Raw genomic sequence first — 12,819 nt, 5'->3', positions numbered from 1 at the left:
TACCCATTAATAATTAACTGAAAAATCTGCGTTCTCACTCTGAGGTCCTGACTGTCCTCATGTTACAAAGACTGTCAGCTGGGTTTTCTTCTAGTTGAGTACAAACCTAAGGACAGAGCTGACTCCCCCAGTAGGGATTGCCTTGGGGGAGACCACGAGTGCCTAGTTTTCTGGCCTGCTACTTTCATTATCCCCACTGGAAGCTGACAGTTTTCCCTGCTCTGATGAGGAGAGGTTTATGCTTTTGCCTTCAGATAAGGGAGGGCCAGAAATTTGTGAGAAACAGTAATGGCAGAATTCTCTTCCTGCTTTGTCTGTTTCTTTGCTAAGGATCATTGTTTGGTTGACCAACCTGGTTTACATAATTATTAATTGCCCCTCCTTTCACCATCACAAGTGATACCAGTTGGGATAACAATTCTGTGGTCATCCTGATTGTAACGCTTTCCCCAAAAGAGGTGTTGATGGATGAGAAAGAGATCTGTAAAACCCTCAGGTTCTGACCCCGGCCTTTGGGAAGGATCTGCTGCCTCTGTTTTGTGTCTGGAGAGAGCTAGTTGTGTCTCCCAGCCCCACCCTTTCCAGCCAGCTCAGCAGGATGTGGGTGGCCTGTAGGTACTGAAGTGCCACCTGAGGAAAACCCATCACTAGAGCATTTGAAGCCTGCAATGAATGATGATGGTGAAACAGAAACATGTGCTCAAGTCTCAGGGAGCCAGCCTAAGGTAGTATCAGGTTTGGTCTAACTGGTAAACCCGCCAGACAAAGAAGTTGCCCTGGAACCCTCAGGTAAAGGCCAGCAGCCCATGGGAGCCTTGTGCTTTTCCTGCAATGTGCCAGGATGCTGCTGCTTAGACCCTCTGGTCACTGCAATGGCTCCCCAAATGCTCCCTGATGCCAGAAATCCTGTGGCTTTGACTTCTGGGGGAAAATGATGCTGACTTCTCTTAACTCACCCATCCCTGGGTGAGCAAGGGTGAAGAGGTGTCCTTTGCAAGGCTTTGGTAGAGATAAGGTGGTGGTTCTTGACTTCTAGAAAGAGAACCACTCCCAGACATCCAAAGCAACTGAAAGAAAGTAGATATTCAAACTTCCAGGTGGGTGTGGATGGGTGCTGTGTAAACACTCAGGTTCAGTTCTCCTGACTGCACACCCCACCTCTTCTTTCTGTCCCTGAACTTGAACTTCCACTTAATGGCTGCCAAGTCTGCGGATTCAGAAATGAGCCTCTCTGCTCCTTCCTGCTGGGTTAAAGGTATCCGGGGGAAGTTTAAAATGCATTCCAAACCCAAGAATCCTAGGGATTGGGCCAAATAAACTAAACTCCCCGTGGAGAACTCTACCTGCAAGTGTCACCAAATGTTTAAATGCAGCCTAACATTCACTCTGGCCTTGTCTCCGGGTAAGACTTGAAATCAAGCAGGGAAGATAGGGTGCACAAAGGTAAAAGGCCTTTGTGCCTTTTGGGGTTCTTGTCCTCCAGCCAAAAGTGCATTTTGGGGCTCTTGTCCTCTTTGAACTCTGCCTCGCTTCCCCTGGAAGAGCTGATGCCTGCTTCTGGGCAGAGGACCCTGCTCTGAAGAGACTCCACCTGCAGGGGAAGTCACAGACATGCTCAGGGGCCATTTCCCAGCCCTTGCCCACCCCTGCCTCCTTTCCTTTTCTATTGTGCAACTGTGTTTCAGTCTGTTTCCATTCCATAACCCGGGAGATGTTAGATCTAGTGAAAAAGCCTAACTAGGCTTTACATCTGAAAACCGGGAATAAGCAGCCCCTGATGCTTAACCAAGGCAGGAATTCCCAGTGGCAGGGTTCTCTCCCCTACGGTGGGTAAATATTTCATATTCAAACAGCACAGGGCCTTGCCCCTCCGAAGTAAAGCGGAGCATGCAGAGCTGCCATCCATAGACCTGACCGGAGCAGTTGGCCTCCCTGGAGGCTGGCCACAATGGGATCACTTCCCCTTATCTTTTGGCCCCTCTGTGCTATGTACGTAATAAAGTGGCCATTTGCTGAAACTTCTGTTGTGCTGGAGCCTGTCTTCACACAACGCACCCTGTAGCAACTCGCTCCACACACCCTGCCCATTATCCTGGCAGGAACTTTGGCCGAGGAGTGCTAGAGTGCCAGTGACCACCAGGAGAACCACTCCCCTTGCAGAACGGTGACTCCATTGACAAGACATGGAGGGGAGACACACTTTGCCTGCTGCTTTGGAGGCTGGGAAAGGCTCTGAGGGTGAAAATCAGCCCCCTACTTTGCCACTTACTTGCTCTTTGACAAATCACCACTATTTTAAAAGTTTTACATATCTGCATATGTTTATTAGGTGGGAGATTAGTCTCCAGTCTCACGAGGCGTTTGGAGCCCTTGCCGTTCTGAAGTTCTACCATCTGCGAGCTTCCAGCCCAGAAACGTGGCCACCACCACCGTCACTGCTCAAGAAGCTGCAGTTCTCAGGAAGGACGTTCTGCTTGCATTGAGCTTAGTGCCAGGCCATGGTCAGAAGGGAGGAAAATGAGCAAATTTGGTTTTGAGATCAGAATAGGAAAGAGAATGATTGATTTATTACCACAAGGAAAAGGTCATTGCAGCTAATTACAGTTGATTGGAAGGCTTTCCTGGTAAGGGAATGTTCTAGTTTGCTAAGCTGCTCAAGCAGATACCATGAAACGTGTTGGCTTTACCAATGGGAATTTATTAGCTTACAAGCTTACCATTTCGAGGTTGAGAAAAATGTCCAGATCAGGCATCATTGGGCAATGCTTTCTCACTAAAGACTAATTGCTGGCAATCCTGGACTCCTCTGTCACATGGCAAGGCACATGGCGGTATCGGCTCATCTCTCCCTCCTCTTCCAGGTTTTGTTGCTTCCAGCTTCTTGCTTCCATGGCTTTCTCTCTTTGTCTGGATTTCATTCTCTTATGAAGGATTCCAGTAAGAGAATTAAGACCCACCCTTGGCCACACCTTAGCAAAAGTAACCTAATCAAAAGTCCTACTTACAATGGGTTACACCAACAGGAATGAATTAGCTTTAAAAATACACTTTATTGGGGGTCCACACAGCTTCAAAACATTTCAGGGAAAGATGTCTATTCTCCTGTTCACTCTGGTGTCTTAGACTATCTATAAGTATCACTTCTTTCCATCTTCATTCAACAAATATTATGATTATATTGCATGAAGTCAAGTACCAATCATGTATTTATAACTATCACTTACTTTTACAAAGAAATGCTGATTGAAACCGTACTCTTTTGTCAAATTATGGGCCAAAGGGGAGGATCCTGCCTGCCTTAAGGGACAAGAGAGTCATGGCTAAGGCTAAGTGGAGTCCCTACCCTTCTTTTTTCCCCCTACAATTGCCTGTTGTTAAGGGATGTCTTGGTGTTCACTTCTTCTTTCTTCCCAGCAGATGGCAGCATGCTCTGAGCTAGGCCAGCAAATTCTGGTAGGCAAGTGAGATGAGGCTCCTGGAGGAAGGGAGGGCTTTGTGTCACTGCAGAGGTTCTGCATTGTTGATGCTGAAATCTACCAGTTGTTCTTCCCTTTAAGATATGAAACAAAAGATTCTGCTTCTACCATCATTTATTAAAAGTATCATATGCTAGCACTTTCACATCAATTTTCTATTTTATGACTTCACAACATCCCTGTCCTTGATTTACAGAAACGTAAAACCACAGAAGTTAAGGGACTTGCCCAAGGTCACAAAGCTTGTAATTGTCAGTTCAAGTATTTGAGTTCAAGGCCAGTGTTCTTTCTAGCATCCTCTAATTTTTTTTTTCCTAGTGAGCCCTACCAGCCTGTCTGCAACATATATTGAGGTCCTCTATGTTCTCGGCACCAAGAACCCCCACTCAAATCTCTTCTATCACAGATTCTTGAAAAAATTGACTCATCTGTGTGAAAACCTCCCGAGAATCTTCCTTTTTGGAAGTCTGCCTGGTCCAGTGTAGCAGGACCAGAAGGTTGGAGCTTCTCATCCTGAGAACTTTGCAAAGCAGCCAGGCCTTTTTTTACTGCCTGCAGTTGCTTCCAGGCTGGAGCTCCCGTGACTCTCTCCCTCCTTACCCCCTTCCCCATGCTCCTCACTTCCAGCATTCTCTATCCTCTCAGGAGAGAAATTTACAGGGATGATCCACTTGCCAGGTGGATGAGTGGTCTATGAACACAAAGCTCTGGAGTCTCAGGCTAGAAAGGAGTGAGAATCTGGAGGTCTGGATGAATCCTAAGTTAAGGAAATTAGGGGTCCCAAAATGCTCCTCCAACTGTGGTATAAATTATAGGACGTTTCATCCTGGATAGGCTTTCTGGGGAAAATGTCACCTTCCTAGGTAATGAATGGTAGCACTTTTTCAACAGCATTGCTTTTTAGAATTAACAACACTAATACCTTGATACATCACTAAACGTCTCTCCCATTTCACCTCTATAATCACATGGCTTTGCCCTCCTTGAAGGCAGCTTCCTGCACGTGGCCATTTAGAGCAGGGAAGCTGCCTGGCTAGGTACCTGGGGCAGGTGCTGTGAGTGGCAACCTCAAGCCCTCCAAGAGGGGCACACATGGTGACTCATTGGGATCATAGGCAAGAAACTTTTAGAACTTATTCTTGAGTTTGTTTTGTTCTCTAAAAAAGAAGTAAGTTGGGAAGCAGGTTTGGCTCAACGGATAGAGTGTCTGCCTACCACATAGGAGGTCCAGGGCTCAAACCCAGGGCCTCCTGACCTATGTGATGATGGCCCACACACAGTGCTGATGCACACAAGGAGTGTCCCCCGTGTAGGGGAGCCCCACGCACAAGGAGTATGTCCCATAAGGAGAGCTGCCCAGCACAAAAAAAGCGCAGCCTGCCAGGAGTGGCACCGCACACGTGGAGAGCTGACACAGCAAGATGACAAAACAAAAAAGAGACACAGATCCCCTGTGCTGCTGACAAGAATACAAATGGACACAGAAGAACACACAGTGAATGGACACAGAGAGCAGAAAACTGGGGGTGGGGGGGGTGGGGGGAAGGGGAGAGAAATAAATAAATCTTTAAAAAAATAAAAAGGTAAATTAAGTTATCCTTATTTCAATATATGGATTGATACTGGCACCCTCACTTAGTCTGGATGTCAGGGTGTCATGTCACAGTGATCATATGAGAGATTTTAAGTCCCACAAAATGGAGGAGGAGGTGACAATGCCACCCTCACTTGTCCATCACATTCAGTGCATTGTGATAGATGGCGGTTTGCATCTCATGTAACGGAGGAGAGGATTTCAGGTCTGAATGAGGTGAGTTTTTATCCAAACTATTCTAACAGATGAGATCTGAATGTTGAGATGGGTGGACCACTGTTTATTCGGAAGGGTGATATTAACTGCTACACCAAAATAAAACCCCAAATCTATAATGGCTCAAAGACTGTGTTTTTCTTGCTCAAAGAACAGTACTAGAGAGGTGAACAGGTTGATCTTTCAGAGTCCTTTACACATCATTCAGGGGCCTTAGGACACTTTGCCATGATCAAGCTGAGACTTCCGAGGTTGCCCTGGGGTCATAGACCCCAGCCAGCCTTAAGGATTTACCCTTTTCTTTGTGCTTGGAATAGGCCGAGAGCTCTGTTTGCATTCCATTGACTGGAACTCAGTCACAAGGTCAAGCCCACCTGCAAGGGATTCTGGGAAATGTAGTCTGGCTAAGCACCCAGGAAGAGGAGGGAAATATAATATGGACGCTGATGAGCAGGCAGTGGCTGGAAGTCACTGAGAGCAGCACTGTGGAGACGGGGAGAGTGCCAGCAGCCCAGGGCCTGCCTAAAGAAAAGAAAACAAAACACCAATCTGCTCGTCCTGCCACAGACTCTCAGGGGACGCAGTCCCTAAAATAAGGCACACCATCGAATAGGAAGATGTCCATGACGCAAACTATTAGCCACATGAGTACTCAGGTTTTAAAGGACCAAATCTGGAGCCTGGGTGCTTATCCTAAACCATGATTCTCTACTTTGGGATATGTGGGGCAGAAGAGATTCGTAAGGAGTGCCCCGCAAACCTCATCCCTTAGCACTGTTGGCTCTGCCCACTGCCTGCTGAGGGTGGGGATCTGGGCAGGGAAGGGGGAGAGGGGCAGCTGCTTTGCTTGCTCCGTCCAGTACGTGCAGTGACCGAGGGCAGAGCTCCAGGCCTCCAGGATGTAGAACAGAGCAAGGGTGCAGAGGCGACGGGAAGCCCTGACGACAAGTTTTGGCTTCCACCAGTGAAAAGTTTTGTTGACTTGGACAAATGACTAAATCTTTCTGAGCTTTGGATTCCTCATTTGTAAAATATGGCTGTAATACTTGCCCTTCCTCCCTCAAAGGGTTTCTGAGAGGACCCAGAGAACTGAAGTTATGGAGACTTTTGTGAATTGTAAAGCTTTATCTAAACATTACGTTATGTTAATCATGAGGACACCGTGTCTGCCCTGAGGAGGGGACCACCGATACGCGAATGAGCGAATGAATGATGGTCCTTCTCTGCTCACTACACCTGATGACATTTTAAAGCCACTCGTTTGAAAGCCTTTCCCTCCACCCCAGCCCTTTTGGGGGTGTGCACACACATGTATTTATGCCGTGCACATACATATACACACACAATCTCACCGATATCACAGCAGAGCCTGTTCCTTTTGGGGTTTAAAACAAGGCTGTAAATCAGAGCTGAGAAAATGAGCCCTAAAATGACTGGAAAATCCTACGGAAGGGCAGGAACTCTGAGCGCCGTGGCTACCTTCTCACTCGATGGCAGCTGAATGCATTTCTCCTTGGCAGCGTCCTGGCAGCGACTAGGAGTCCCAGGAGGAGTCCTGCAGCCCCCCGCTTTGTCCCCCACTCTTCAGCCAGCTTCATGTCTTGGTTCCCCTCTGACACCCTGCCTCTCTTCAGCCTGAACCCCTTTTTCCCTGAATCCTGTGGTATATTCCTGCCTTTTAAAGTCTTTCGCTGTCTCCTCATGCTCCCCTAACAGTTGCTAGCATGAAGAGAGGTTGGGAACAATGTGTATCCTCCCCATTCTAGAGGTATGAAAATTAAGGCACAGAGAAGAGAAGTGATTTCTTCAGATGGGAACAAAGAGTGGATGGGAGCTAACGGAGGAGAATTCAGTAGGAGGAGGAGGGGCTGGGCAGGACCCTCTGGTTGCGATGACAGAACGTATTGGCTGACAGAGCTGGAAAGGATCTGAATCAAAGTATTAGCCACAGAAACCAGGGTCTCAGGGCCTAGAATGGTGGACTTGCTGCCACCCAGTGCCGGCTTACTCTTGCTCTGCTTCTCAATGTGTGGTGTACTTTCTCTCTCCCATTGCAAACACCTGGAGAGAGCATAGCCATTGGTAGCTACAGCTTGGCAACCCTTGAGGAAAAAGAAAACTGCTTCTCATGGTTCTCTGTATTCATCCCAGGGAACCAATCGGCCCTGCAGCTCAGGTCATGTGGGCACGGCTTGGCTGAATCGCTGTTGGGAGTGGGGAGAGTGGGATTCTATAATTGTCCAGACAATCCACCAGTATAGAAGGGGAGTGGGAAGAACGACTCCAAATAGAGGCGGAGGTGTGTGTGTGTGTGAGCATGTGTGTGTGGGATCTGCAACCTGCCAGGACTGACTCTTGCCTCGTGGGATGAGCAGTGCTGAGGAGCAGCGGCAGCAGCAGGGCCACGTTCTTTCTGGACGCCCGTCGCTGCTTCCTGAGGCACTGGGGCCAGCAGCGGTTGTCATGGCAACAGCCTGCTGGAAGGGTCTTAAGGAAAAGACTGAGGCTGGGGTGTTTTGAATGGCACTTGCTGATAGAGGAGTCCCTCTCATTAAGCAGCAGAGGAAAACAAAGCCCAGCCAGCCAGATCGGTCTTCCACTAAGGAAGAGGATTGGTACAGGCACGCTGCGGTGTGTGGTGTCGAACTGGGGCTTCCCTCCCTGAGGTGGCAGAAGGCTGGCGCTCACTCTGCCTGTGTGGCCATTATGGGTTAACAGACGCCCGTGTTCCCCAGGGCATACACAAGATGGAAAGCGCACGGCCATGAGGCACCCGGGGGCCTCGCAAAATACCCTCCCAAGTGGTCCCCCTGCTTTCAGCCTGTCCTCTTTCAGCTGCTGCCCACGTGACCTAACAAGCAAATCTCAAGAGGTTGTTTATCGGCCTAAAGCCTTCAGTGGTTTCCCATTCTGGGCAGAATGAAGTTCAGATGCCTTAGCCTGACCTTCGTTGTCCTCATGGCCTCACCTCTGGCCTCTCTGCTTCGCTGTCGCTTTTCTCCACTCCCACTCCTTGCAAATCTGTAATTCCTGGATTGTTCACGCCCCTGTGCCTTGGAGAGGCTGTGTGCCTAGAAAGCCTTCCGGTTTCCACTGGAGAACTCTGGCTCCTTCTTTAACAAACTGCATACCTCCCCAGTACTGATGCCTCTTCATTTGAGGAGGGCACCACCAAATGACCTTGCCTCAAGCCTCCTGAGTCACACTTGCCCTCTAAGTGCCTGAGGCCACTGCCAGGCCTGCTTGGTGTCGGCCCACCCTCTCCCTGGCTGGGCTGCTTCCCTCTCAGAGATGAGCAGACTTAGGATAAACAGAAACCACTCCTTGGTTCCTTTTGCACCTCTGAAAGGGCTAAGTCATTCCTTCATATGACAAAAATTTAAAGGATGTTCATTACGTACTCGGCACTATTCTAGGCACTTGTATGCAAGTGCGAAAAACAGACAAAAATCCCTGCCCTCATGGAGCTTATGTTCTAGCAGAAGAGACAGATAGTGCTGGGAATAGACCATGGGAGAAAAGGTAGAAGTGGGAAGCCCTGTTAGGAAACGCTGGCAAAATGCAGGTGAGGGACAAATGTGGCTTAAACTAGGGTGCCAAGACTGGAGGCAGGGAGAAGTGATCAGATACATATTTGAAAGGTGGAAGCCACAGGATTTCCTAACAAATTGGATACGGGGTGTGAGAGGAAGAGAGGAGTTGAAGATGGCTCTAAGATTTTGGCTGGGGCAATGGGAAGGATGGAGGTGCCATCGGCTGAGAAGGGTAAAGCAGGTTTAGGGAAGATCAAGCATTTGAACTTTGGACATGCTGAGTTTGTCTGTTAGATATCCATTATCAGGTAGGCAATTGGACATCAATGATGTGGGATGGAGGCATAAACATGGGAGTCCTCCGTCCTGATGGTGTTTAAAGTCACAGGACCAGATGAGATCAGCAAAGGAGTGAGAGAAGAGACAGGGTGAAGGTCTAAGCTGGGGTCACTCCAACAAGAGGAGAAGCCTGAAGAAGAAGAGAACAAGGCAGATCAGCCCCAAACCAGCTTTCCAAGGGGCAACAAAAGGGAGCTGGGTAGCTAGAGGCCATACACCATCCTTCCCCAGATCTCATCACCGTTAACCCGTTGACAAGGTCCCATTTTTCACCCTTTCCCCTGAGATTATTATACACTGGCAGAAAGTTTCTCCATGTTTCAAATCCTTGACTGTTTTGCATAAGCATAAAAATCTTAGATCAGAGCTAAAAGGTCTTACTTTGATCATCCTCTGATGCCAGTTCGCAGGGTTAGGGCAAACTCAGGGAGGTTTTCCTCTCCACCTTCAGGTGTTGATCCACTCCAGGAGGGGCATTCACTGAGGAGGCCCCTCTTCACGGCCCCTTGCTTGGCAGCTCTCCCCCCACCCCTCCTCCTGGCTTGTCTCCACACAGTGGCTGCTGCCTGAGGATCTTACCTCCTCGCCAGCCCTGGCCAAAAGGTGCCAAACTCCCCAGCTCCCAGTACCTCACGCCAGGACACGAATGAGGCTTTGTCAGGGTCCGTGGGAAAACAACCCACAGGAAAACAGCCTCACTCCCACAAGAATCACACCCTCTTGGGGATGCTCAGAAGACATTTTCTCTCTGGAAGCAGAGATGGAGCCTCAGGGGCCTCACAGGATAATTAATCATGAGAAAACCCTCAGGGACACGCTGCCTGTCCTTTTACGTCGCTGGGAAGAGACCCCATTCAAGGCTCTCGTCTGACTGGTGAGTGGGGGAGAAGAGTCCTCTGGACAAATGCATGCTGGAAAAAAGCCGCTCTTTGTTTAGACTATAGAGGCAGAGTCCTTGAGAGCCTGGGCTGCAGCCTCACATACCCCTCTGCTCTCCTCCGGGAGCCTCGCAAGGTCCCACCACAGTGGGCGCCAGGCGCCCTGCCAGGGTCCAGCTGGGTCTCAGAATTATCTTTCCTTCTGTAGCTGTAGAGGTCTTCCCAAATTCAGTGAGGTGCCACCCCTCAACCGCAGATCCACCCTCGGAATTCGAGAACAGAGAAAGAAAATCACTGTTTCACTACCGAATTCTGTGTGAATTCTTTCTTCTGAGTCTCTGCCTTCCCCCATGCCTGTCCACCCACAGCCAGGCTGGGGGATATGAGCACAGAGCCTGGCACCCGGGCTGGGGGAAATGATTCGCTGCAGGGCAGTTGAGGCGGTCCATATGCAGAGGTCACCCCAAACAGTGATTCATGACAAGGTGGAGTGGGAGGGAACTTCTCCTGCGAGGGGATGGCATGTCAGCAGAGCCCGAAATGTCTGTTCAGTATTCTAATGTATTTAAAAACAATAGCAATAACCAGTGTTTTTGTTATTTAAATGACTGGTAGTAAAGCTTGATGGAAACTCTGTGAGCGTGATATGGGTTTAAAAATGTTGAGAATCACTCTTTTCCATATTCTTTGGTTTGTATGTGGTTTCTCAGTTAATACATAGCTAAAAGCTCTTATTTTTCTTACATTTTTAACCGCTTAGATCTATCCGGACCTAAGGATAAGGGTGAGAATTCGTTTGATGGAAATACTTGTGTATATTTAAAGACCCAATTGCTCCTCTGGAGCTTGTACGTTCAAGAGTGATTAATCTGTGTAATAAACTGATTACTACAGTCATTACATATAAAAAAAATAATGTTGAGAATCAGGGTCCAGAGATGGTTTGCTGGAAAGCAACCTGGGTGTTAGGAGTGGAGTGTCCCCTGAAGAATAAAGCTGGTCCTTGGGACAGTGACCTCAGTCCAGACACTCTCAGAAGGAAATGCTACCCCTGGGGCTGGAAGCCTGGGGTGGAGGTGGGGGTGGTTTTTGGGGAGTTGGTTTGCTTGGAAATCTTTTTAAAGAGGCCAATGTCCAAGGCATGACAGCACTGAATAAACTTCGATCCAACTCACTGGATTGTTTTCTTGACAGGAAGTTTCATGGAGGACAGAAAACGAGAGTCAAGTGACTGTTTGGAGAGCAACTGTTCCAGCCCACGTGAGGATTCAGTGTCCTCAAGGCTGGAGAACAGTACGGGAGGCTATCACCACGCAGTCGTAAAGGAGCCCTAGATGACACCCTGAGAAGCTCACCTGCACCCTCTGGGTTTATTCCTTTTACCCAGAAACCTTCTGGTCTCTGTCCCTTCCCTGAATTTTTGCCATCTCAGGAGGACACATGCTCTTTGCAAATGCAGGGGGTCAGTCTTCCATTGTAAAGAATGTGGTAGGGGAGTGGACGTAGCTCACGTAGGTGAGCACCTGCTTCCCATGTATGAGGTCCCAGGTTCACACCCCAGTTCCTCCTTAAAAAAAAAAAAACACTGTGTTGCCTGGGCTAGGGGCCTGGCTGGTGTTAACCTCTTCTCAAGGTGGATCATTCTCTGAAATGTTTTTGGAATTGCAGAGTCAGGGACCAGCTGGGAGTCCAGGTGACCCCACCGAAATGTGGAGGGTATCTGATTGGAAGAGGCTACACAACTCTTTCTAAAACAGTCATACTAACCACATGCTCCTGTCCACAGCAGTGAGCCAGTGTGCGACTGTCTACCATCACACATTGTTCCTTCGGGGGTCACACAAGTGTACTTTGCTCAGGCTTTGTGGTCCAGGTCCCTATCTCTTTCCTTCTACCTCTACTGGAAAAAGGCTGAGTGGAAATGGAGGTGAGGTGGGAAGGCCTTGCACACTGGGTCTGGCTCACGATTCTATGATGTGGCTGGATGAGCTCCATCCTCAACCATTACATTCCTGCAGCTGCCCTGGTGTGGAGGGTGGCCCATCACCCCCAGCAGCTCCTACAACCTGACCATGGCTCTTTCCCCAGAGCCTGTCACCTAGCATGAGCTCAAGTCTTCAGTTGGCCTGAAGGAGGAAATTTATTCTGTGTCGTATTTTCCTTCCTCCTTTCTCTCTCATCATTTCTTCCTTCTTAATATCCTTCCTTCTCCCCCTCCTTCCTGTCCATTCACTCAGATCTAAGCAGATGCTTCCCTGTGGCATGCTGTCTCCTATCTCCTCTAGGTTAAGAGGCATCAGAAACCAAATACTTCCCCTGAGTCTGGAGCCATGCTGAATTATTCATAGGTCAAATCTATTGCAAATTTTAGTGTGATTTTTCTTCAAGGTTGGGCTTGTGAGGCTACAGGTGAAAGGACTAATGAACACACCTAATCATCATGACTTGGCTGTGGTCTGGTGTGGCCCTGTCCCCTGGGGCCCTGAGGCTGGCAGTGAGGGGCGGCAGCAAGTGTCAGCAGGTCAGTGGCTGGGGCAGCCCATGTTTATGTTTGTCTCCAGATTGTGGCCCACCACTGGGCATGGAGTGGGGAGAGTCATGGGCTCTGTAGAGTGCAGACAGTGATGGTCACAAGGATAGGAGAGAGCCGGGCATCTCTGGTAAAGGCCAGACCAGAACTGGCCTGAAGGTGGCCGAGTGTTCCACTGAAATTAGGACCCTCCTCCCAGGGGGGCCCCTCAGTTGTGTGCCTAGTCCTGCAGGCAGATCTGGGGGAGAAGAAG

The sequence above is a fragment of the Dasypus novemcinctus genome, chromosome 3 (assembly GCF_030445035.2).
Source record: "Dasypus novemcinctus isolate mDasNov1 chromosome 3, mDasNov1.1.hap2, whole genome shotgun sequence".
Classification (NCBI taxonomy): Eukaryota; Metazoa; Chordata; class Mammalia; order Cingulata; family Dasypodidae; genus Dasypus; species Dasypus novemcinctus.
Note: the sequence above shows the minus strand (reverse complement) of the source record.